Below are 25,930 nucleotides of genomic sequence, written 5' to 3'. Positions count from 1 at the left end.
TCTGTACCCTCAGGACATAGATTCTGATGAGAAACTGCACAGTGCACACTGCTTTCTCCTGCAGGACCTGTGATGACGTCACGATCACATGACCTGCAGGGGAAGCAGTGCACAGAGCTGCACAAATGAGGTGAGAGGGAGAACATAGGGGGATCTGTGTGGGGCACATTCCAGGGGACATTACAGGGGGGCTGTATGTGGAGACATTACTGAGGGACATTAAAGGGGGCTGTGTCTGGGGACATTACAGGGGGGGCTGTGTGTGTGGGAAATTATTTGGGGATATTACAGGGAGGCTGTGTGTGGGGGACATTACTGGGGGACATTACTGAGGGACATTACAGAGGGGCTGTGTGTGTGGAAAATTACTGGGGGACATTACAGGGAGATTTATGGGGGACATTACTGGGGGTATTTGTAGAGGACATTACTTGGGGCTGTGTGAGGACATTACTGGGGGACATTACAGGGGGGCTGTGCGTGGGAGAAATTACTGGGGGGCATTACTAGGCGCTGTGCGAGGGACATTACTGGGGGCCGTGTGGGGGACATTTCTGGGGGCTGTGTGGGGGACATTTCTGGGGGCTATAAGGGGGACATTACTGGGGGCTGTGTGAGTGACATGTGTGGGGGACATTACTGGGTGATTTGTGGGGGACATTACAGGGGCTGTGTGAGCACATTACTGGGTGCTATGGGGACATTTCTTGGGCCGTGTTCTCATGTGGCAGTAGGACGGGTCTCAGTTAGATCTCACATGAGTTTCCATTGAATGTTATGTGATGGATAACGAGCGTGTGGTGTTTTGTATTTGTTTAAGTGAAAACGTGTGAGGGCAGCCTTACAGTATTTTGGGAGAGTGTTAGGGGCAGCAGCAGGAAAACACTGTCAGGGTACATTCACACATTGCAAGTACAACTGCATCACAATCAGTTTTGAAGTGGTTTTAGGTACCTGTTTTGTTTATTTAACAAGTGAAAGACATGAACTGAACGGGTGAATTTGAGCTTGAAATGTTGTTCACTTGTTAAAATAACAACCTCAGCATGTGATCAAGGCTGAAGCCTTTGGAATGCGTGAAACGTGACACAAAGCATCGTGTGAACGTGCCCTCATAGTGAAGTGGACACATCATCTGCCGTCACTGGATGTAACAAATAGGGGTTTCTCCTGTGGTTTCTGTACCTGTATACACCGTCAGTAAAGTTGTTATTGGCACAACGAAATGTGAGGGGTTATGTACAGGATTGGGCATTAATGAAAGTGTGATACAAATGCAATGCCCCTGGCCATTGTCATTGTGTAGTCCTAAGTGAATATATCCTAACATCAGTAAAATAGCAGTATTTGAAGTTTATTTCATAAATCGTATAAAGCACCAAGTCAAAATGTAAATTACATAATTGTAAAAGGACACTAATCAAAATTAGAAATCACCTTCAGAAACATGCACCTAATGCTAATTTCCTTAATTATCTGACAAACCCTATTTAACTGGCAGCCTAACATAGTGAAAATACTACGTTCATCGACAAAATGTGTAAAGAAGTCAGAGAAAGGTGATGGAAGAAGTGGTTTAAGGAATGTTTTCTGCAGCCGGAGTTGGACCTCTCATCAGCTAAATGGCAGAGTGAATGCAACTGTGCACAAGAACCTTATTCAATAACATGTGGCTCCATTGCATTTGTCACTCTATCAGCCAGCAATTTTCATGCTGGACAATAGCCCCTGCCACACAGAAAAATGGGTAAAGCAGTTCCTTGAAATGGAAAACACTACAGTCCTGATCCAGAGTCCTGATCTAAACCCAATAGGAAATATCTCGAAAATCCTTGGTGACAAAGTTACAGCCAAGAAACCCCCAACAGTAGCAGAAGTGTGGGAAAAAAAGGAAGAAGAGTGGGCCAAAATAACACCAGAGCAGTGTGAGAGACTAGTAATGTCCTGTGGCCGCAGATGTGCTGAAGTCTTTCACGGCAAAGGTCTGTACTTTTACTATTGATTGGTGACTGTTGTAACTAGTAGAAAATGTGATCCTCTTCCTCTGAGATAGTTATTGCTGTACTCTAATCATGATCCTAACGTTTTTGCAAAATAAAGGTTTTATGTTGATATACTTCAGTTATTTTGTAAAACAGTTCTAGTGTACTCCTTACAAAAATAATCCACCAAGTATTGATCAATGTAGATTACATTATTTCTGAACTTAATCAAGCTATCATAAATTGTTCTCCATTTTTGATCTCCAGTGTAGATGGAGATATATGAAAAGGATAAATGGTGATGCTTAAAGTAAATCTACCATCTGATTTACGCTCTGTAGACTTTGAAAACCTTAATCCCAGCATCCCTTTATTATTGATAACCGCTGGCTGCTTGATTTTGAAAAATACTTTTATCTGTATGTAAATTAGAATGAAGGGCTTTAGGGGTGCTACCAAAGCCCCTTCAGTATCTGGAATCACATCCCCCACATCCCTTCTAACCGACCCACTGCCTCACCCCTCCTAATGACAGTAGATGGGGAATAAGAAGGCAGCAGATGGGTAAGAAGTACTGCAGGGGCTGTAATGCTGGGTCCCGGATGTGGCTCTGGTAATGCCATCCAGAGCCCTTTAGTTCCTTTAGCCACTGGTAGTGCTTTGTAGAGGTTAAATCAGGTGGTAGATTTCCTCTAAGAAATAATCTATAGAGCCGTTTGACCAACTATTGTATAAACATGAAAAATTCTATATATGTTAATATTAATGTAGATATTTTATTCATACCACAAATGTCATTCAAACTCAGAGCTAAAAAAAATCCCATTGTTCTCATGTCCTGGTTATTTAAACAAGAAGGTAGAGCCCCCCTAGTCCAGCCTTGTAGCACTCTTCATATCACTAGAATCTCACCACAGAGTTTTAAGTAAATTCCTTAATGTTATGGAAATATTTTATCTTGTTGCTAGTCAAATTCAGACTTCAGTATCTGGATTACATTCTTGTTGTCATACTCATGTTTTTATGTTATTATGAAGAAGCCTGGTGTAATTTCTTAGTCTAGTATGTGTTATATTATACACAGAGATTGTAACCACAGAATACGGTCCTAACATATATCAGTCCCACAATTTTTTCCTTCCTATTTTGTATTTTAGGGGCCATTAAGTCTGTAAATTTATTCTTGAAGGGAGATTGAGGCAGAAATAATACCTGAACTTGCCTATAATATGAAAAATGGCTTTAGATGTAGGAGATACTAAACATAGAATTTTACATCTTGTGCCATGGCAATAAAACCCATTGAAAAACATCCAATTCTTTATTATAATACAGCATTCAGAAAGTGTTATCTTAGTGAAATCGATCCTTAAAAAAACGATCCCAGAGATACCTATGAGGTATGTTACATTCATTTTGGATAACTTTAACCTCATCTGTGCCCATATCACATAGTTAAAAAGAATCTCATGTACAAACAAAGAAATATCTCTACAAGACTAAAACTTTTATTATTTATTCTGCGTTCTACAGTGTTTGTTATGTTAAATGTTTTTTGTGTCTTTATGACTCACTCATTTGCAATGCATCATAATAAAGGTTATATTTTATTTTTACACATGTGTTTAGGACCCCCAGGGTTATACATGCTGTTTCCTCGCCCATAATTAATCTGCCTCCACATACTGATGCTCCCCCTATCATTTTAATTACTAACAGGTGCTGGAACATGTCGCTACCTCTCTCCACGCCGGAGGAAGAGCGAACAAATGAAATGTTTGGAAAAGATTATAGAATACCAGTTATTAGCAGATTAGAGAAGCCGACACAGACATAAATACCTGAAGGTATTCCTGTACCAAAGTAGGAGAAGAGTAGGAAGGTAGAATTAGGACAACTGATACAAGTCATCAGTTAAGAATGACTCTTTCCGTAGACATTTGGGTCAAGTGCATGAAGGGGTTAAAAGGCCGGCTTCCAGAGATTTCAGTAACAAGAGACAAAGCACAGTACAACTTATGGGATTGCAGAGGCCAGGGGATGACATGGGCAGAAGTTGACAGATTCTATTTTCAGTTCCTGGTAGAGTCATACCCTTTCCCCACGGAAGTTTAGAAGGGCTTGTTAGAAGCATTGTACATGCTGAATCCTATTCCCTGTAAGGCTTGGAATTAAAGCAGTGATGGATGAGCTACATCTTCTATTTATTTGGCTGGGATTCATAATGTGGCTGTGCAAAAATATTGAGGTCTGGCTAAAACAAGGTGGGTGTAATGAGCATTGTCCGGGAAGAGCGAATGCCATGTCACAAATTTAAAGAAAAGGCATCATTTTATTAAATTACATTCGTGATGGATGAGCTGTATCATTGTTGACAGATATGTCAGCGATTTCTCAGCCCAGAATAAATAATGTCCTTTATGGGATCTGGTCTTGATTTTGAACAACAAAATTTGAGCAATGTTTCCAAGGTTTTTCTGGCCTGAGAAATTTATCAGAAAAGTAAAGCCATATTTAGACATATTTAGGATGTGTTCAACTGTCACTGATTTGTTAAAGTTTCAACATGCAAATATGTTTGATATATAGTAGTCTATAGTAGCTATAGCTTCTTACCCTAGTCAATTATACATTAATCATTGGTATTTATGTAAGATTGTGTTAAAGGGATAAATACCACAGATGACAACTGTCTGATGATCACTCATATCTCCAGCGATCATCTCCAGGACCTGCAAGTTCTGCAAGTAAATGAAGTGGTGGTATACATGTGTGACCACTGCTTCATTTACTTCAAACATACCGTATATACTCGAGTATAAGCTGACCCGAGTATAAGCTGAGGCCCCAAATTTTACCACAAAATACTGGGAAAACCTATTGACTCGAGTATAAGCCGAGGGTGGGAAATGCATTGGTCACAGCCGCCCCAGTGTATATAGCCTGCCAGCCCCTGCCCCAGTGTATATAGCCTGCCAGCCCCTGCCCCAGTGTATATAGCCTGCCGCCGCTGCCGGACACATCGCACAGAAGATATACAGGGGTCGCCGGAAAGTTGAGTTTAGATATATTTATTTTTTTGACTCGAGTATAAGCCGAGTTTGGGTTTTTCAGCACATTTTTTATGCTGAAAAACTAGGCTTATACTCGAGTATATAAGGTAATTGAAGAGGAGATCACTACCGCTGTCTTCATGATCGCTAAGGGTCCCATTTCATTACAACTGTACAATTGTTTTTTTGCTTTGCCTATTGTATTTACAAATAGATTAAAACTGTTTTACCAATAGGGATGAAATAAAATGTCCTAATCTTTGTGCTTCATTCCATAAATGGCTACACACAACATAACTCCTTTATCCCTCTTCTGTTGTACTTTATTAGTCTTTCTTTGTTTCTCTGCTTCTCCCTCGCTTTACTCCTCCTCACTACACCCACCCTCACCCCAAAGATTTTCACAGGGTACATGGGAACATGTTAACCAATACTTCGGCGAGCTTACAGTTCTTTTTAGCAGCCTTCTTAAAAGTCAGTCAGTAATGTAGAGCCAGCTGTGTTAATTGAGGTAGCACTGGAGACATGGTTTTCCTTTTTCCACCCTAAAAATCATATATTTCTTTAAGATGGCATTCACTAGAGATGTCAAGGTGTAGTAGAACAAGACATTTCTCACTGATGCTGATAACATATTCTATATTAGTTTTCTGTTTCTTATAATTAATTGTAAAGTTGATTTGTGCTACAAGTCCGTGACCATTTAATTATTTAGGACAATTTTTCAAGTAAACAAATCAATTCAATTTTTGCATGTACATAACAATTATCCAAAATATTAAAGTAAACAAACTAGTTCCCCACCATTCCATCCAAAAGCATTTCCAAAAGTACTATTTTCCATATCGTCCTTAATTTAAGAGATTATGATAAACAACCAAGATCTAAAGCCATTTATCAACTTCATTGTCTGCCTCCACCATTTTCTCATCTTAGAACTTTGTTTCTTTTTAGACTGTTATATCCCATCAGTGCAGATTCTCAAAAATCATTTCAATGATTATGGGATAGTTTAGTTTATAGACAATATCTAATGTTTAACTTTGTGTAGCCAGTATGCACAAATGGGCAGTGGGAGGGAGGTTGGTGGCATAGGGCTAGCCCCATTGGTGACATACATTAAAGTAAAAAAAAAAGATGCATGTTTACCTTATGATCAAACACGCTCACATACTTTGTCATGGGTTGCCTGCAACAGCCAATTGATTACCAGATAGACAGCATAAAAATAGGGGATTCCAACTCCTTTATTAAAATGCCTTAAAAATCCAAAAAATGATGTGGGGTTACAACAAACGGGATGAAGACTAGCATTTAGGAATAGGCATTGTGACCTTGCTTCACAAAGAACTTATTGTTCCTCTTCCTAAATCTTAGCCTTCACCCCTTTTGTTAGCCCCCATATCACTTTATGGATTTTAAATGCATTCTCAATTAAGACTTTGGACTAGTTTTTAAGGTTGCTGGAATTTCCTTATTCTCCTATTGGTGACAGCAGTTCATCCCCTAATGAATCTCACCTCTGCATCTTTCACGAGTGCAGACATAAATGCTAGGTGATATGCCATTATTTTTGCCAGCAGGTGATAGCCCTGTTAGCAAAGATTTCCCCGGAATGAAGCATGAAATATGGTGTCATTATCTAGTATGTGATGATTGTGGAGGATATACAGTACTATTCTTCAATACCTTAAAATATGCTGCTGTTTATCCTGCAATGCCTAATGCTTTCATTTTTTTTATACCCTCAATAGCCTCATTGACTTCTCGATCTCGCATCCATCCTGCAATATCACTATCAACTGGCAGTTGATACAGGCAGTTAAAGACATAGTCGGAAATGCGAGCTGTATATAAATATCTTTAACTGCATGTATCTCCAGCTCTGTACATCATCAAATCACCAGTGTGTCGTGATCGGAAAGATTAGATTCTTTAATATGACACCAAAAACTAGGGGAAACCATGCAGCTACAAAACTGTAGAAAGTAGTGATCAGCCAGGTAACAACAGCAGTACAGACAGCTGTTCACTGGCAGCCATACTAACTCTGGAAGGTAACACAACCTTACAAGGAGACTAAAATTTATTAAAAACACATTTGGGAAAGGGATTATAAAAGAAGCAGCACATTGTTGCTGAGCCCTGGAAATTACTACAGTACAAATCAGAATTTCTGATTTGTTCTGAAAGGGTCCAATGACAATCACATACACAAAACCCCTTACCGACACACGCCGTAGTAGTATGGAGCGCGTAGGGTCCCCGTGCATGGAGAGGGCTCAAGGGCTGAGCCCTCTCCATAGGTGGTAAGTCTTTGCTGCATATTGCAGCAAAGACTTAATGGTAACACCTGCGAACACTGCCGACACATGGGCATTGTCAGCACAATGGGGCTCATTTACTAAGGGTCCGTGGTCTGCACTATCATCGGAATATTCAACGATTTCCGATGTGCACCGCATTTAGAAAAGGTTTTTGGCGCACACGATTGGATTTTGGCGCATCGGCGCCAGGTTTCACGTGACACAAATCTGGGGTGGGCCGATGGGCGATCCGACGGATTCGGACAATGCGCGGGATTTAACATACCAAATTGTGTCGCAATACACGCACTTACATGCACCGGGAGGAAGAAGGTGAACTCAGACGGACCTAGGCAGGATCTCGGGCACACTATCTTGGTGAATCGTGCCAAACTTGATCTTCGCTGGAGCCTCCGGATCGGGGATCGCGACAGGACCGGGTAAGTAAATGTGCCCCAATGTGCTATCAGCACATTGTAATGAATGAGGGTAATCCCCATATACTGCCATACTGTAGTATGGCAGTATATGATAGGATTGATCAGACAACCTAGGGTTAAAGTACCTATAAATAAACAGTAAAAATCATAAACATATTAGGTATTGCCGTGTCCAAAAATGCCTGGTATATCAAAAAGTTATTAGCGCCAGAAGATGGCAAAATAAAAAAAAAACATATTTTGTACAGAGGGTTTTATTTTTTGTAAATTTATGAAAACATTATAAAACCTATACAAATGTGGTATCCCCATGATCGCACTGACCCAAAGAATAAAGTAGACATGTAATTTAGGGCGCATACTGAAAGCCGTAAAATCCAAGTTTTAAAAAAGTTTTTTCACCATTTTCACTGCATTTGGAATTTTTTTCCTGCTTCCCAGTACAAGACATGGAAAATTAAATACTATCACTATGAAGTGCAATTTGTTACGCAGAAAACAAGCCGTCACACAGGTCTTTACGTGTAAAAATAAAAAAAGTTATAGATTTTTGAAGGTGGGGAGTGAAAAATGGAAGTGAAAAAACTAAAAAGGGCCAGGTCGTTAAGGGGTTAAAAGTATATTGGTAAGTTACAAATTCAAATACATATATAATGTACAGTTCTTCAATAACGCTCTTAAAGTTACACATCCTATGTTGATCACTGGCCACATTAAAGAACCTTAACTACTATACAGTTTTCCCTGGAGCCATGCAATCTGCCTGGGATTCACTTTTTTGTGAGAACACTATGATGCAGATTTACTTACCCGGTCCATTCGCGATCCAGCGGCGTGTTCTCTGTGCTGGATTCGGGTCTGGCCTGGATTCATTAAGGTAGTTCCTCCGCCGTCCACCAGATGGCGCTGCTGTGCTGAAAAGCATCGGAACGCACTGGAGTTCACCGAGCCGGGCTGAGTGAAGGTAAGTGCAAGCTCCGCAACAGATTTTTTGTTTTAAATGCGGCGGTTTTTCCGAATCTGTCGGGTTTCCGTTCGGCCACGCCCCCCGATTTCCGTCGGGTGCATGCCAGCGCCAATGCGCCACAATCCAATCCCGTGCGCCAAAATCCCGGGGCAATTCAGGGAGAATCGGCGCAAATCGGAAATATTCGGGTAACACATCAGGAAAACACGAATCGGGCCCTTAGTAAATGACCCCCTATATCTGTGTAGGTGAATACAGAGTGCAATTGAAAAGATTTTCTCATCTCAGGAAGTGTGCCATAAAAAAAAAAAACTTACAGCCTTTGTAGATGTTGTATCTGCGGGTCATGTCTTTCCATTGATGTACATTGCTGTAGGTATTAAAAGATGCAGTCACATTGACTGCTGTAAGTGACATCACCCATTTCTGATCGTCCCAACAGGGCACCCGAGAATCTTCCAGTGGGCACAGGCTCTCAAACTCTGACACTTGAGATCCAGCAGAATACAAAACCATTCAGAAGCAATCAATTGACACTATCACTTCACACTAAGGCCAGCTCCACACTTGCGAGTGTGATGCGATGAACTCGCATCAGACTCGCAACGCAAGCTGCTGGGAACGCACGGCCCGAACGGTGCAGCGTTCGGGCCATGCGTTCCCGGCAGCATGCGTTGCGAGTGTGATGCGAGTTCATCGCATCACACTCGCAAGTGTGGAACGGGCCTAAATACAGGCGGTCCCCTACTTAAGGACACCCGACTTACAGACAACCCATAGTTACAGACGGACCCCTCTGCCCACTGTGACCTCTGGTGAAGCTCTCTGGATGCTTTACTATAGTCCCAGACTGCAATGATCAGCTGTAAGATGTCTGTAATGAAGCTTTATTGATAATTCTTGGTCCAATTCCACCAAAAATTTTGAAACTCCAATTGTCACTGGGGCAAAAGAAAAAAAATTGTCTAGAACTTCCATTATAAAATATACAGTTTCGACTTACATACAAATTCAACTTAAGAACAAACCTCCAGACCCTATCTTGTATGTAACCCGGGGACTGCCTGTAGTAGATTTTATGAATGGAGGGTTGATTCTCAAGATCAATGCATCTGTTAGGCTGGTCACACCCAATTTTGACCCTGGATATCCCGATGTACATCATTAGAACACTAAGTATTAAATTATTTCCTGTCAAAATAAGAATTGCTTTCCGAAACAATTTCTCAAAACCTTTAAAAGTTTTTTACATTGCGTGCATTGATTTTTTGTTAAAGGTTAAAGTATTAAAGTAGTTAAAGGTTAAAGTATTCCTCACAGTTTTCTAGATCTCTGCTTGCTGTTATTCTATGGAAAGCTTAATTGTTCATTTCCAGTGGAAAGAAATATGACCGTGGTCACACACGTACGCGGCTTGTTATATCATACAACTCTGATTATTCTCTCATACTAACGAGCCGCACACCTGTGTGACCATGGTCAGATTTCTGTCCACCCAAAGTAAACATAGAAGCTTTCTATAGAAAGACAGCAAGCAGAGATCTAGAAAACCGCGAGGAATTGATATAGAAACTTTATTGACAAATATAATTTTTCATCTTGCAAACAATAAAGTTAATTTGCTGAAATGAGAATAACCCTTTAACTTTGTATAATTTGGCACTGTCTGGAATGAAGTAATGCTTCATTATTAGAATTGTTTGCTTTTATTTCCTTAAAGGGTGATTTTTTTCTTTTATTTTTATCCTTACATGCCCTTCGAGATCCAACAATATGAATTTGTAAATAGATTTATGCTACTTTGCCTAATTGGCGGTGTAGAAGAAATCTGGACATGAGTGCACCTCACTTTTAGACAGGCTTTGCAGAAAGCATAATAACTCTGTATCTGAACGTTCTATTGACTTTTATGTTGCAGGTTTAGCAGCTTTCCAATTTGCATCCTGCTGCAGAACCCCAGCAGGAAATTCTGTGGATTGTCATAGTTGATGTCAACATCCGTAGAGACAAATCTGAATACTTTTGAAAGTATTGAATAAGGGTACCTATTTTAAGGTTAGGTCCATGAAAGCCACCATATTGGATCAAGAGCGAGTTTTCCCAATGGGTGCTCATGTATAATATAGAAGAACATCTCAGAAACTGACTGCGCCAATCAGATTTGTAATATCTCCTGTGGTTAAAAACTTATCAGAAAGTTTCTGTCCATGGTGCTGAACACTGAGCTGCAGGTACTATATACATCTTTGTGTTGAAACTTATTGAAAGAGACATTGCAAATCTGTAAGCATTTTTAAAGGCAATTCTCCAATTATTTTGCATGCTATAATACCCCCTTTTTATCGGAAAAAATTCAAGATTGCAGAAATGTTCCAAACATAAAAGATTACTTGCTCTGGTATTCAGATATGTAATTTTTGTTTCTGAACTCACCCTGTGTGTTATGTAGATAGATTAGGAAACTCTAAATTTTGCAATGAAATGTAATGAAACAGTGTTGCTTTCTCCCTTGTTATGTGTATACTGATAATTTCCAAGTTCGTTTGTCATTTATCTCTAGTCGGTACCATATGTCATCATGCTGCCAAAGGGATTCAGGCAGAGGTAGACGGATAGTGATAAGTTATAAAGTACAACAGTAGGGTCAGCCACTGGTTCAGAGAAGACAGAGCCTAATGGCTCCACAGTGGTACATATCTCAAGATGACTCAGCTGATTCAAGGGTAATTAAAGGGCGTCTGTGTTCCCTCACCCTCCTCCTTCCCGATTGTCTTGGTTCTCCTTCTTTCACCTTAACAGACCAGGGTTTTCATTGTGGTCTTCTGGCAGGCCACCTTTTATTCTATCCCTTACCAAAAGTTCAGAAAAATAACAGGCTGATAAAAATACTGGCATCGTACCAGCCCGGTTAGCGACCGAGTAGCAAATTTGGGGGAGCAAATTATGTCTGTGTCTGTCTTTCTTAGTAATCTACAATGGACAGTGCACAACCAAAAAGTAAATGGGTAGACCACAATGAAAAAGCGGTATATGTCGACACATCAAATATAATCTTCAAATTCAAAAAGGGCAAGAAATGTTTCATATGACAATGTACAAAATCTCTTTATTGAAATAACAAAAACAAAACATACATATATTCCGACATTGGATAAAGGGAAAATATAAAACCAAATAAAAATGTACAAAGTACATAAATAGAATCACTAGCCAGTCAATCCGTGTAGGGATGACTGGCAATACACCTCCTCCAAGAACAACCCTAATACCAAGTGGACAAAATAAGTGGTCTCAAAGGATCTAGACACTACACAAAACCTGTTGTAACAGTAAAAGGATAAATAAAGTCAATTGTCCTAAATAGTGCACCCTGGGTCAGGGTGTGTAGGTCAGCGTCCCATGTCAGATAGTCTCAGGGTGCTACAATTGGTGTAGAGGAGGGGGAGGGCTCCCTGTGTCTGTCTTTCTCCCTTAGACTGTGTTTACTCTAATCCTGCTACTCTCTCCATTCTCCCTAAATAATACCTTCAATAGAAAAAGTGTTTATCGGATCGCCCAATCATTGGAAAGACCAATGTATACTTTTATTGTCTACTTTTATAATCTTTGGATATCTGATGTTATGAGTGGAAATAGAAAAAGATAGCAGCACTCCAATCAATTTAAAGGTGCTTGAGAAAGGCTCCAGTCCTTTGGTACCTTGAATTTTTTACTTTGATTGGAGTGCTGCCGTTCAGGAAAATGAATAAAATCCTTTTTAATCTGCATGCTGTAATACAATCATATCATAAATAAGTCTTGGATAAAGTTTTATTTCAAGCTAATATTTCCCTTATTTGTTTTACAGAATTAGTGAGCCATTTTGTAACCCTCCGGCAAAGAGAAGTTTAAAAGGTCAAAATGTTTAAAAATGGGAATTTTCATGTGAACTAATGCTAAAAATGCTAAAACATGATGCAGAGAGGCAGAGCAACACAGTTTAATCCGAGAAATGTGATTTTGCTTTAGAGATGATACACTGAATACACAAGTCTTAACTTATTTACCAAATGCATATTCAGCAATGAACATTCAAAGAAATCAAGTTTTTTTCCCCATCCACTGCTTCTTCGTCCTCCTTCTCAGGATTTTTTCCCTTAAACTAATCCACACAATTTAGTTGTTGCAGTTAATGTAGGTTTGGACTCACCTCAATAATTCTCACTGCCCCAGGGAAGCTGAAATAGCAAGATAGACCGCCTGGTAAATTAATCCATAAAATTCATATTATATTAACGGGTCACTGAACCGCCTGTTAGGATTGAAATAGGGAGGATATATGCAACAACAAGTTGAGTGATCAGCCTCCTTATACTGGATGAATAATCTCCCACTGACTTTTTCTATCCTAATTTGCAGACCAAGGTTCTGTGATTTCTGCAATCTCTAACCTTGTTGATTTGAACATAGTGACAACGGCACAACGTTTTACAATGAATTCAGCTCCAGTAAAATCTCCAGTATGTTAAAGGGGTTATCTGAGATTAGATTGTTTGCTTACAGGGGCACGGAAGCTGCGCTCGGGTAGCTTCCTGGCCAGCCATTCCCATGCATCCCTATCTCTCAGCATTGTAGACGCTGGGATATGGCAACATTCATACAACTTTAACCCTATCACAATATCAAAATGGTTATTAATAACAGTGAACTCCAAACAAAAAATAGTGTCTAAATGTGTGTTTTACACCATTTTACCATGACATAAAAATTTAATTAACAGTGATCAAAAGGTCACACAGTCCTCAAAATGGTAGCAATTAAAAAGTCAGCTTATGTTGCAAAAAATGATGTGTTTCACAGCTCTGTACACTTTGCACTATAGCAGTGATTTTCAGCCTTTTTTGAGCCGGGGCACACTTTTTATACTTAGAAAATCCTGGGGCACACCACCAACCAAAATAGCACAAAATGACACTAAAACAGTCATATTATACATATAGTTAATAATATAGATTCTACATTTACTTTACTCACTCAGTGTGAAACCTGGCCTGTTTCGATGAACACAAAAGGGATATCCTCCCTTTACTATTAAAAAGCCCCTAGCGGCCTCCCTTTCCTGATAAAAAGCCCCTAGGGCCTCACTTTACTAATAAAAAGGCACTAGCGGCCTCCCTTTACTAATAAAAAGCCCCTAGCGGCTTCCCTTTCCTGATAAAAAGCCCCTAGGGCCTCACTTTACTAATAAAAAGGCACTAGCGGCCTCCCTTTACTAATTAAAAGACCCTAGCGGCCTCCCTTTACTAATTAAAAGACCCTAGCGGCCTCCCTTTCCTGGTAAAAAAAACCCCAGCGGCCTCCCTTTACTAATAAAAAACCTCTAGCGGCCTCCCTTTACTAATTAAGAGCCCCTAGGGCCTCACTTTACTAATAAAAAGGCCCTAGCTGCCTCACTTTACTAATAAAAAGCCCCTAGCAGCCTCCCTTTACTAATAAAAAACCTCTAGCGGCCTCCCTTTACTAATTAAGAGCCCCTAGGGCCTCACTTTACTAATAAAAAGGCCCTAGCTGCCTCACTTTACTAATAAAAAGCCTCTAGCGGCCTCCCTTTCCTGATAAAAAACCCCCAGAGGCCTCCTTTTACTAATAAAAAGCCCCTAGCGGCCTCCCTTTCCTGATAAAAAAAAACCCAGCGGCCTTCCTTTACTAATAAAAAACCGCTAGCGGCCTACCTTTACTAATAAAACCCCCCTAGCGGCCTCCTTTTACTAATAAATAGCCCCCAGCGGCCTCCTTTTACTAATAAAAAACCCCTAGCGGCCTCCTTTACTAATAAAAAACCCCTAGCGGCCTCCCTTTACTGATAAAAAACCTCTAGATGCCCCCCTTTACTAATTAAAAGGCCCTAGAGGCCCCCCTTTACTAATTAAAAGGCCCTTAAGAGGCCCTTTGCTAATTAAAAGGCCCTAGAGGCCTCCCTTTGCTAATTAAAAGGCCCTAGAGGCCTCCCTTTGCTAATTAAAAGGCCCTAGAGGCCCCCCTTTACTGATCAAAAGGCCCTAGAGGCCCCCCTTTACTAATTAAAAGGTTCTAGAGGCCCCTCTTTACTAATTAAAAGGCCCTAGAGGCCCCCCTTTACTAATTAAAAGGCTCTAGAGGCCCCCCTTTATTAATTAAAAGGCACTACAGGCCTCCCTTTACTAATAAAAAAAAATACCCTAGCTGCCTTCCATATACAAATAATAACCTTATATACTTACCCTCCGGTGATGTCTTCTTCCGCGTACCCTCACTCCTAATGGCGGCTCGGCTCCTCCAGGTTGCACCGCGCGCCTCTGGTCACGGGACATGGGCTGCGTGATGCAGGAGCTACAGAAGGTGGGCGGATCGCTGACGCGGGACTTGTAAGAATGGGGGCCGAAACATGGGGGCGCAGTGGCACAGCTACACAGGGGCACCATAGTTCAGGGAACTTTCCCCGTGGCACACTCAACCATGTGTACACAGGTTGAAAATCATTGCACTATAGTATGAAAAAGTTATTAGCTTCAAAGATGAAATTTTTGTTCTGTACACATTGGGCCACATGTATCATAATTTTGAGGTCTGAGGTGAATTTTAGAGACATTTGCCAGCTCTTTTTTGCACCTTATGTATGATCATGTCTTTTTACTTGTGATACATCTTCAGTTTTTCCTATCCTGGCAGGCGCAAATTTCTGGCTTCTTTTTGAGACTTTTTGTTGCAAATGTCTCAAATCCACATGGACACAAGCCACGTGAGGGGGTTATATACAGGAGTGGACACAAGTCATGAGAGGGTGTTATATACAAGAGAGGACACAAGCCATGGGAGGGGATTATATACAGGAGTGGACACAAGCCATGTGAGGGGGTTATATACAAGAGTGGACACAAGCCATGTGAGGGGTTATATACAGGAGTGGACACAAGCCACGTGAGGGGGTTATATGCAGGAGTGGACACAAGCCATGTGAGGGGTTATATACAGGAGTGGACACAAGCCACGTGAGGGGGTTATATACAGGAGTGGACACAAGTCATGAGAGGGTGTTATATACAAGAGAGGACACAAGCCATGGGAGGGGATTATATACAGGAGTGGACACAAGCCATGTGAGGGGGTTATATACAGGAGTGGACACAAGCCATGTGAGGGGTTATATACAGGAGAGGATACAAGCCACGTGAGGGGGTTATATACAGGAGTGGATACAAGCCATGTGAGGGGGTTATATACAAGAGTGGACACAAGCCATGTGAGGGGTTATATACAGGAGTGGACACAAGCCATGTGAGGGGTTATATACAGGAGTGGACACAAGCCACGTGAGGGGGTTATATACAGGAGTGGACACAAGTCATGAGAGGGTGTTATATACAAGAGAGGACACAAGCCATGGGAGGGGATTATATACAGGAGTGGACACAAGCCATGTGAGGGGGTTATATACAGGAGTGGACACAAGCCATGTGAGGGGTTATATACAGGAGAGGATACAAGCCACGTGAGGGGGTTATATACAGGAGTGGACACAAGCCACGTGAGGGAGTTATATACAAGAGTGGACACAAGCCATGTGAGGGGTTATATACAGGAGTGGACACAAGCCACATGAGGGGGTTATATACAGGAGTGGACACAAGTCATGAGAGGGTGTTATATACAAGAGAGGACACAAGCCATGGGAGGGGATTATATACAGGAGTGGACACAAGCCATGTGAGGGGGTTATATACAAGAGTGGACACAAGCCATGTGAGGGGTTATATACAGGAGTGGACACAAGCCACGTGAGGGGTTATATGCAGGAGTGGACACAAGCCATGTGAGGGGTTATATACAGGAGTGGACACAAGCCACGTGAGGGGGTTATATACAGGAGTGGACACAAGTCATGAGAGGGTGTTATATACAAGAGAGGACACAAGCCATGGGAGGGGATTATATACAGGAGTGGACACAAGCCATGTGAGGGGGTTATATACAGGAGTGGACACAAGCCATGTGAGGGGTTATATACAGGAGAGGATACAAGCCACGTGAGGGGGTTATATACAGGAGTGGATACAAGCCATGTGAGGGGGTTATATACAAGAGTGGACACAAGCCATGTGAGGGGTTATATACAGGAGTGGACACAAGCCATGTGAGGGGTTATATACAGGAGTGGACACAAGCCACGTGAGGGGGTTATATACAGGAGTGGACACAAGTCATGAGAGGGTGTTATATACAAGAGAGGACACAAGCCATGGGAGGGGATTATATACAGGAGTGGACACAAGCCATGTGAGGGGGTTATATACAGGAGTGGACACAAGCCATGTGAGGGGTTATATACAGGAGAGGATACAAGCCACGTGAGGGGGTTATATACAGGAGTGGACACAAGCCACGTGAGGGGGTTATATACAAGAGTGGACACAAGCCATGTGAGGGGTTATATACAGGAGTGGACACAAGCCACATGAGGGGGTTATATACAGGAGTGGACACAAGCCATGTGAGGGGGTTATATACAGGAGTGGACACAAGCCTTGTGAGGGGTTATATACAGGAGTGGATACAAGCCATGTGAGGGGTTATATACAGGAGTGGACACAAGCCACATGAGGGGGTTATATACTGGAGTGGACACTACTGTTTATTTGGGATTTAACATGTTTCATTTTTAATGCATTTTGAAACCAATAAGAACATCTGAGGAGAGTTGATTTTCCTAATTACATTACTGTTAACATTTGAATTTACAAAACGCATAGTAAACACAATGTTAACAGTAATGAAATAAGGCAAATCACCTATCAGCTGTTGTAATTAGTTTCAAAATGCATTAAAAACGCAATTAAACAGCTACGTGTGACCGCTCGAAGTAACTAATAAATTTAAAAAAATGTAAATGCAAAAATTTCAGAATTTTGACAAAACAGGTTACTATGCAAAATTTTAAACATATAAGGCATGTGAAATAATTCCAATTTAAATGTTAAAATAGGGTCCATGAAAAAAATCTTCCTTTGCACCTGCCCTGGACCAGGTGCAGATTTGCACCAAAAATGTCACAAAAATGGTGCTAAAAAGTGAAACTTAAGTGTCGCACGGAACATCTGGGAAACAATGATACATAAGGCACACTGCACAAAGTTGCAGCCAAGGCGTACTTGAGAAACAAAAGTCACAAAAATGGCGCAAAAATGCCAAATGTTGCTAACATTAGACAATTTGCCTAGCAGAAGTAATGATACATGTGGCTCATTGTATACATAAAATGATTTAAAACGCAATAATACCTATATAAAATTAGTCTCAATGAGATTGTAACCAACCCAAATTATAAAGTAGAAGCATCATTTGGAGTGCACAGTGAAATTCGTAAAAACTGAGCCCAAAATTTTACCACAATTTAAAAATTTAAAAAATAAAAAAAATTAAAAATGTATAGATTTTTGAAGGTGGGAAGCAAAAAATGAAGGAAAAAATTCTGCACTGGGAAATGGGTAAGAAATATATGGATTCATAAAGGGAGTTCCCTGACGCAGGACCTCCCCATTATGACCTAAAATGATCATCTGATCATTCTGGGGGATACATTCTGAAATGGGTTGTTTCTGTTCAGTGCATGGAGCCTGTAGGTAACTACAGAATACATCCTCTAGGCAAGGAGTTTCCGTAATGCCCCTTTGATAATGCTGATTTATGGGCTTATATATTTGGAGATTAATTTTCTAGCAGTAAATACAATGGTTCATTTGTAATACCATTTGCATACATCATTTGCTTCTTCTTATTTATATTAAATGAGTTTAAAAAAGTCACTTTATTCCCTTCACTTACCTTAAGGCTATATTCACACTGCCGTTGCCCGCCCGTACCGTACCGTAGCGGGCAACGGCAGTGTACGGGGAGAGGAAGAGGAGGTGAGCGCAGCTCACCCCCGCCCCTCTCCATAGCAACCTATGGCGCACGGCCCCGTATTACGGGAAAAGATAGGACAGGTCCTATCTTTTTCCCGGGTACGGAACGGTACGGTGCCGCACGTGTGCTGCACCGCACCGCTCCCGTAGGGTGCCGTGCGCCCATAGGAGTGTATGGGGGACGTATATCGGCCGTATATACGTCGGCCGTATATACGTCCTCCATACGTTCGTGTGAATGTAGCCTAACACTTTACTTAAAACCACAGATACTATATGACAGTGATGGCAAACCTTTTAGAGACCGAGTGCCCAAACTTCAACAAAGACCCGCTTATTTATCGCAAAGTGCCAATACAGAAATTTAATTTGTGATTTATACTGCCTTCTCTGTCACAGCTTTCATTGATACCAGCCCCTGAGGCACCAATATAGCAGAAAATAGTCCCAGGTAGAGCTGTCACTTTAAAATACCTCTTTGCACAGCAAGTCCTGGGCTGTCAGTGACTGCAGGAAGATGCCTGGAGTCATCTCTGGTGATGGCCTGAGTGCCCACAGAAAGGGCTCCGAGTGCCACCTCTGGCACCAGTGCCATAGGTTAGCCATCACTGCTATATGATAACGATATAAAGATAAAACCATTGATAATAAATCACTGTATAATGAACAGGTGGTATTTTGTAATAAATGTTGATGGGATTTTCCAAACTCTGTCCACATGTACCAAAAAAAACCCTGAAATCTGTAGCTCTTTTCCTAGTCAAGAATTTTTTTGATATGTACTGTAATATCTATCAAGTGTAATTTCTAGAGTATAATTTCAAGTGTAATGTCTAGAAAGCAATTTTGATATGAGACTGCAATAAAAATGGTTAAAATAAGCGCCTTGCGTTCATGCAGATTTCTGCTATTCCTAAATCCAGTCATTGTTTAGTTGTCAGCAAGAGATTAATGAAACACAAGGGGTGCCATACTGTCACCTGCAGATGGAGGAAAAGTAATAGTCACTTACACAGCCTTGATTCTGGCTGACTTGAAATAAAAAAAAAAAACTGTAACTACAACATGAATGAAAAGGAAGAAATCTCCAGGATAAATTCAGAATCATAGTCATCAATAAAACAAAATAATGCTAAGCTTCTTTCACATTCACTTGATGGAAAACACAAGGCCCCGTTACTGCAAAGTTTGACCTTGTTTGAAGGAAGAAAATGGACGATATTAGAGATACACACAACAAACAAATGGGCCAATTCTGTGCTGCTCAAAGGTTTCAAGATTCATTGCCTACTAAAGACCAGAGAGGTTATAACAATTTTCAGGTTGTGTTTAACGTTTAACACAGAAAAATTCCATCAATACACACCATTCGCAGAAGACAGCAGGCGATTTCAAGTCTGAGAAGTACGAAACTAAAGATTTAAGAAAAGGCCTAATTTATGATATGGAATATGCTTAGAAATACTGGACATTTCTTTAAAAAACCCTAAAATAAACCCAGCTTCCTATAGAGTAGATTATTTTACAGTACTCGTTCTAACATAATATAGTATTATTAGTGTATTTCCCACACTACTACTCCTCCAGTACACTATTATTCCCCCTATCTTACATACCAGGCTATAACACAGTGCTGCTACTATCCTACATTTTCTGGGCATAGCACAGAATTAAAGGGGTTCTCCGGAGGTGAAAAAACATGGCTGCAGTCTTCCAAAAACAGCGCCTCACCTGACCATGGGTAGTGTGTGGTATTGCAACTAAGCTCCATTCATTTCTATGCAGCTGAGCTGCAATACCTGCACAAACCATGGTCAGGTGTGGCGCTGTTTTTGGAAGAATGCCGCCATGTTTTTCCACCTCCGGAGAACCCCTTTAATATTCCTATCCTGTATATATGGACACTCTATGGCACTACTACACCTATCCCAGTGATGGCGAACCTTTTAGCGGCCGAGTGCCCAAACTGAACCCCAAACCCCCCTTATTTATCACGAGGTGCCAACTAAAAATTAAAGCAGTAACTTATTGCTCCTTGTTCAACAACTTTCAATCATATTGTCCTCCTGAGGACAGCAACACAGTAGAAAGATGGAAAATTCACTTCTTTCTAGTTTTCCTCTGTACACATAGAATTGTGGGTCCAGCAGGAGCTCCTCCAAAGATAATTCTGCCCCATCTACTCATTTTCCCTCTTCCTACAGTCCCAAGTAGCGAAGGAAGTATCAAAATATGACTGAAAGCAGCATCTTTTAAGTTGCTTGGAACTGCAGTTAGATTTGAGTCCTGTCTGGTGTGCTGGGGCGATGGACCGGGTGCCCACAAAAAGGGCTCTGAGTGCCATAGGTTCGCCATCACTGACCTATCCTGTATAAATGGAAACTGCACAGTGATACTACCCCTATATGGTGTATATGAGCATGGTACTATTACCTCTGACAAGTTTACATGGAAACTGTACTACTACTCCTATCCAGCACATATGGGCACAGTACTACTACACATAGGGACACATGTATCATAAGTCTGGCTTTTTCCATCTGTTTTTTGAGACTTTTCTTGGCTTTCCTGCTGGTTAGATGTATCTTAGCGTTTTTTCTTTATTAATACACGTGGCGTTTGGTCGGTAGTGAATTTTTAAAACAAAAGTTGCAAAAAGTTTCCAAAATTTGCAAACAGTCCCAAACTATTTTCTTCGCCTGGTCAGGGGCAGCCATAGATTTGTGCAAAAATTTTTGACTTTTTGGTGACTTTTTAAAAAAGTCGCAACTTTCACATCTGAATTTAATTGATAACTCATGGAGCACTGCAGAAACTAGACAATGGCGAACTTTGAAGGGAGACTGTTTTACACACAAAAAAAAAATCGCAAATGGGCACAATAACCATGAAAAGTCTCAAAAATTGTAGAAAAAGGCAAGCCAAAAGTTTGATACATGTACCCATATACTTTATATATGGGTACAAATCAGTGCTACTTCACAATAAAAAATGTCAGGTTGATAGATGTCAATTTAAGACTTTACTTTCATATCTGTCAACATGGACATCAATTTTACATAAAGGTGTAAAATCATGCCTTTTGTGATGTCACCAAATATATGTTGTAAACTTTACAAATCCAAGAAGAAGGTAGTGGTCAGGAAATGTGAACTAATATAATCACAATACAATCATAATACGTTAAGGGAATGCATCAGAAGCCTATAAAGCCACCTTCAGCTCCCTTAGAGACGCTGGTGGGTATTGGGCAGGTGGAAGTGACAGAGGAGTTTGGGTCCATTATTTATTACTGATGTTCACTTATCACGTATCTACATCTATCATCTATACAAGAAACTATGAGTTAGTAAAGATATGTCAACTACAAAGAATAGCAACCATTTTTTGTGATGTGGCCAGAAAAAGAATTACAAGCTTTAAAGCGTCACTGTTTAGTAATAATGTGATTACCCCTTTGAAAGCAAACAGAACTATGTCTACTTTGTGTTGCTCACCCTTTTCTTTCCAAAGTTTAGACATTTTCTGTTCTGAAAGTGTTTGACAAAACCTCTCACTAGAGGTTAAGTGGGCGGAGACTTATATCTGTCAGTCTATGCCCTCAGGCGGAGGCCAGTTAGCTCTCCCATAGATCCCATGATACCTTGTGTTCTCAAAGTAATTTAGCATTAAATCCATTTCGTTTCCCACGAGTAAATCCAGTGAACACTGCACGGTGCACATACAGGATGTATATGGTGACCAGGCTGGCAGCTTCCATCACATGGAGGAGAAGGGAACATGTAATAAGCGGAAGAAATCATTAGTACATGAAGTCTATGTCTGAGCTGTAAGGAGACTAAAGGTTAATCGCTTATTTGGATGGAGCTGATACTGCCTATGACAAGCTGGGGGGAGGGAGCAGAATTAGGAGAGGAGAGAGACAGAGAAAGTGTTGTAGAATGAAAGACTCCAGGAACTGATAGGGAGCATGGAGATCTTGTACCTCACTATTCTGTGCAGGAGACATCTGCATTCACACATCCAGCTCCGCTACATACACTGTCACATGACCTCCTTCCCTGTGAGCATGGAGAAACAGCTCCTCCCCTCCCATGAAACCAACTGAGAAACAAAGTTTAAGCAAAGTAGGGATCCTCAGGGCTTATTAGTACATGGAAAGGAAGCAGCCATTGTAGCAATGAAGTAATCTGAGGAGTATAGCAAGGAAACTTCTGCATACAGGTAGCAAAGATAATAGGCAAAGTTATTGATTTGGGAAAAAAACCCTTTACAGTTACTCTTTAAACTAGCGATGTATAAGCAACATTCTTTATTAGGCTTTAGAACATGTCAAGGTGAAACAGGACTCTTCTTCAGTTCCTCCTTGTTAATAAGTATGAGCAGACAAATCCAATGCAGACATCAGGTACAACTGTATTTTTAATCTGGTTTTATCAAATACATTTGAAAATGGACAAATCACTTCTGAGGTAAGACATTGGCATACCATTTGTGCAGAGGCCACTGCTGAGACCAGTGATATGTTCAAAATTTTATTAAAGGAACTTTGGAAAAACAGATGGTTATGCTGAGTTTTTTTTAAGTTACTGGGGGGGGGGAGGGATTTATTAAGGCTGTCTGTATGCTGAATATACTAAGAGGCTCCGGTTTTACTTAAGCGTGTTCTGCTACCAGAATAAAATGTCTGGCAATTTAGACCTAGAGAATATTTCAGATGTAGTCTCCTGTCTCTGGTTTTCTGGTGGAGACTAAAGTAAATACAGGCGGTCCCCTACTTAACGACACCCGACTTACAGACAACCTATAGTTACAGACAAAACCCTCTGACCTCTGGTGAAGCTTTCTGAATGCTTTTCTATAGTCCCAGACTGTAATAATTAGCTGTAATGTGTCTGTAATGAAGCTTAATTGATAATCCTTGGTCCCATTACAGCAAAAAATGTTTAAACTCCAATTGTCACTGGGGCCAAATTTTTTTTTTCTCTGGATCTACAATTATAAAATATACAGTTTCGACTTACATACAAATTCAACTTAAGAACACACCTCCGGACCCTATATTGTACGTAACCCGGGGACTGCCTGTACACCTAGGCTAGGGTGTTAACACCCCTGCCAGTCCCATTCTCACCAAAAAAGATGACAAAATGATGGAGAGGGACTTTTACAGTGCAACTACATAAATGCTCATGATAAATTCCCCCAATGTGTTTGAGTTAATATTTAATTAATTAATAATAAATCTTTATATCGCACCATCATATTCCACGGCGCTACACAGATCATGAGGAACAGATATAAATATAATATATATTAAAATAATTAAATAAATAGAAATGCTGAATGAACCAATCACCAGCTGTCATTGGAGACCAGCACAACCCCATGATAATGGGCTCACTGCCTCAGAGCATACCCCATTTGGAAATGGAGATGCTAGTATTCAGTTGGTGAGTAGATGGTGGAAAGACCGGAAGTTCAGGTTTAGAAAGATTAAAGGGTTAAATGTCAACACATTGTCATATGTCACATGTCAACATATATTTGACATGTCACATATACAGCCAGTGACAGGTTCCTAAATAACTGACACCCTTATTTTAGCTAAAAATAGATTCCCTTAAATCCACATAAATCACTTTTTATCTTATATTCCCTGACATCAGATGGGGCATGTCCTACTCTGCCAGCCCCTCCCATCTACTCCCTCCCATGCTTTATGCCTCCTTACTATTTAGCAGTTCATGTAATGTGAACAGGGTGACATAATCTCAGGTCCTTTAGCCTCTCAACAATAGCAATCTGTATGTTTGTAGTTGAATATTAGCAGACAGTCCCTAAGTACAAGGGGCAGGGCAGTGATTTGAAGAGACACAGAGCTGTCAGTCAAAATAATGGGGTGTAGTTCACTGCCAGAGAGAAGAGTCAAACTACTAGACATGAGTCAGAAAAGCTAATTTTAGGTGATATGGGGAGTACTTATAACCCTTTATCAGTAGGCATTGTTAGGGTGTTAAAATTTTGGTGACATATCTTCTTTAACCCCTTAACGCTCTGCGCCGTAGAGCTACAGGGGTACAGGGAATGTATGAAGAGGGCTCACAGGCTGAGTCCTCTTCATACAATGATGGGGGATGTTGTATATTGCAACAAACCCCCACCGCTAATAAGGGCTATTAACCCGTCCGTTGCCGCCGGCAAAATCGCCGGCGGCATTTAAAAGACGGCGGCACGTGGGCGAATGGTTGTCATGGTAGCCTCGGGTCTTCGTTTGACCTGAGGCTACATGGCTTCTGCAGATTCGTTACAATGAGCCACTGGCTTGCAGTATATGGTAGGAACGATCTGACCATCTAGGGTTAATTTACCCTAGATGGTCTAAGAAATAGTGAGAAAAAAAAGAAAAAAAAATTTAAAAAAATAATAAAATATAAAAAAAACAAATCACCCCCCTTTCCCTAGAACTGATATAAAACATAATAAACAGTAAAAACCTCAGACACATTAGGTATCGCCGCATCCCAAAATGCCCGATCTATCAAAATATAAAAACAGTTACGGCCGACGGTGACTTCCAAGACGGGAAATGGCGCCCAAATATCCGAAATGCGACTTTTACACCTTTTTACATCACATAAAAAATGGAATAAAAAGTGATCAAAATGTCGCACAGACCTCAAAATGATAGCAATGAAAACATCGGCTCATTTTGCAAAGTATGAAAAAGTCAGAAGACGGCAATTTTTTTTTCTTTTTTGTACACATTCGTTTAATTTTTGAAAATGTATTAATAAATTATGTATTAATAAATTTAAATATAAATTTGGTATCACAAACTGAGCCCACAAGAACGTGATTTTCAATTTTTCCACATTTGGAATTTTTTTCCAGCTTCGCAGTACACGGCATGTTAAAATAAATAACATCACAGGAAAGTAAAATTAGTTACGCACAAAATAAGCCCTCACACAGGTCTGTACACGGAAAAATTTAAAAGTTATGGATTTTTGAAGGTGGAAAACGAGAAATTTGCGAAAAAACCCTGCTTCAGGTAGATAGGGGATTTGAGGTTAGAGACAGCAGAGAGACAATCAGTTATTTTTCATTAAGGCAGGGCTGATATTATAAGTATAAGTATCTTCCAGGGACGTAACATCATCTATAGCAGCTGTAGCGGGACAGGGCCTGTGCTATGCAGGGGCTGGGGATGGATGGCAGAACAATTCATTAGGGCTAGCACTACCAAGATACTGATGTACACC

The 25,930-nt window shown here is 40.6% G+C and overlaps 1 protein-coding gene across 2 annotated transcripts in view; it reads right to left on the bottom strand.

The window, feature by feature from the left end:
* Positions 1 to 25,930, bottom strand: part of TMEM132C (transmembrane protein 132C) — a 382,503-nt gene that overhangs the window by 119,555 nt on the left and 237,018 nt on the right. The window contains exon 1 of one of the 2 annotated variants that reach the window (XM_072144367.1): positions 6,725 to 6,801. The exons of the other annotated variant lie outside the window; for it this stretch is intronic. The gene's annotated coding sequence lies outside the window, so the exon portion shown is untranslated. Of the gene's footprint in view, positions 1 to 6,724; positions 6,802 to 25,930 lie in introns of those variants that run through there. 2 annotated transcript variants of the gene reach the window in all.

The sequence above is a fragment of the Engystomops pustulosus genome, chromosome 1 (genome assembly GCF_040894005.1).
Source record: "Engystomops pustulosus chromosome 1, aEngPut4.maternal, whole genome shotgun sequence".
In the NCBI taxonomy this organism is placed as follows: Eukaryota; Metazoa; Chordata; class Amphibia; order Anura; family Leptodactylidae; genus Engystomops; species Engystomops pustulosus.
The sequence above is the reverse complement of the archived record's forward strand: the minus strand, read 5'-3'. Positions and strand labels throughout refer to the sequence as shown.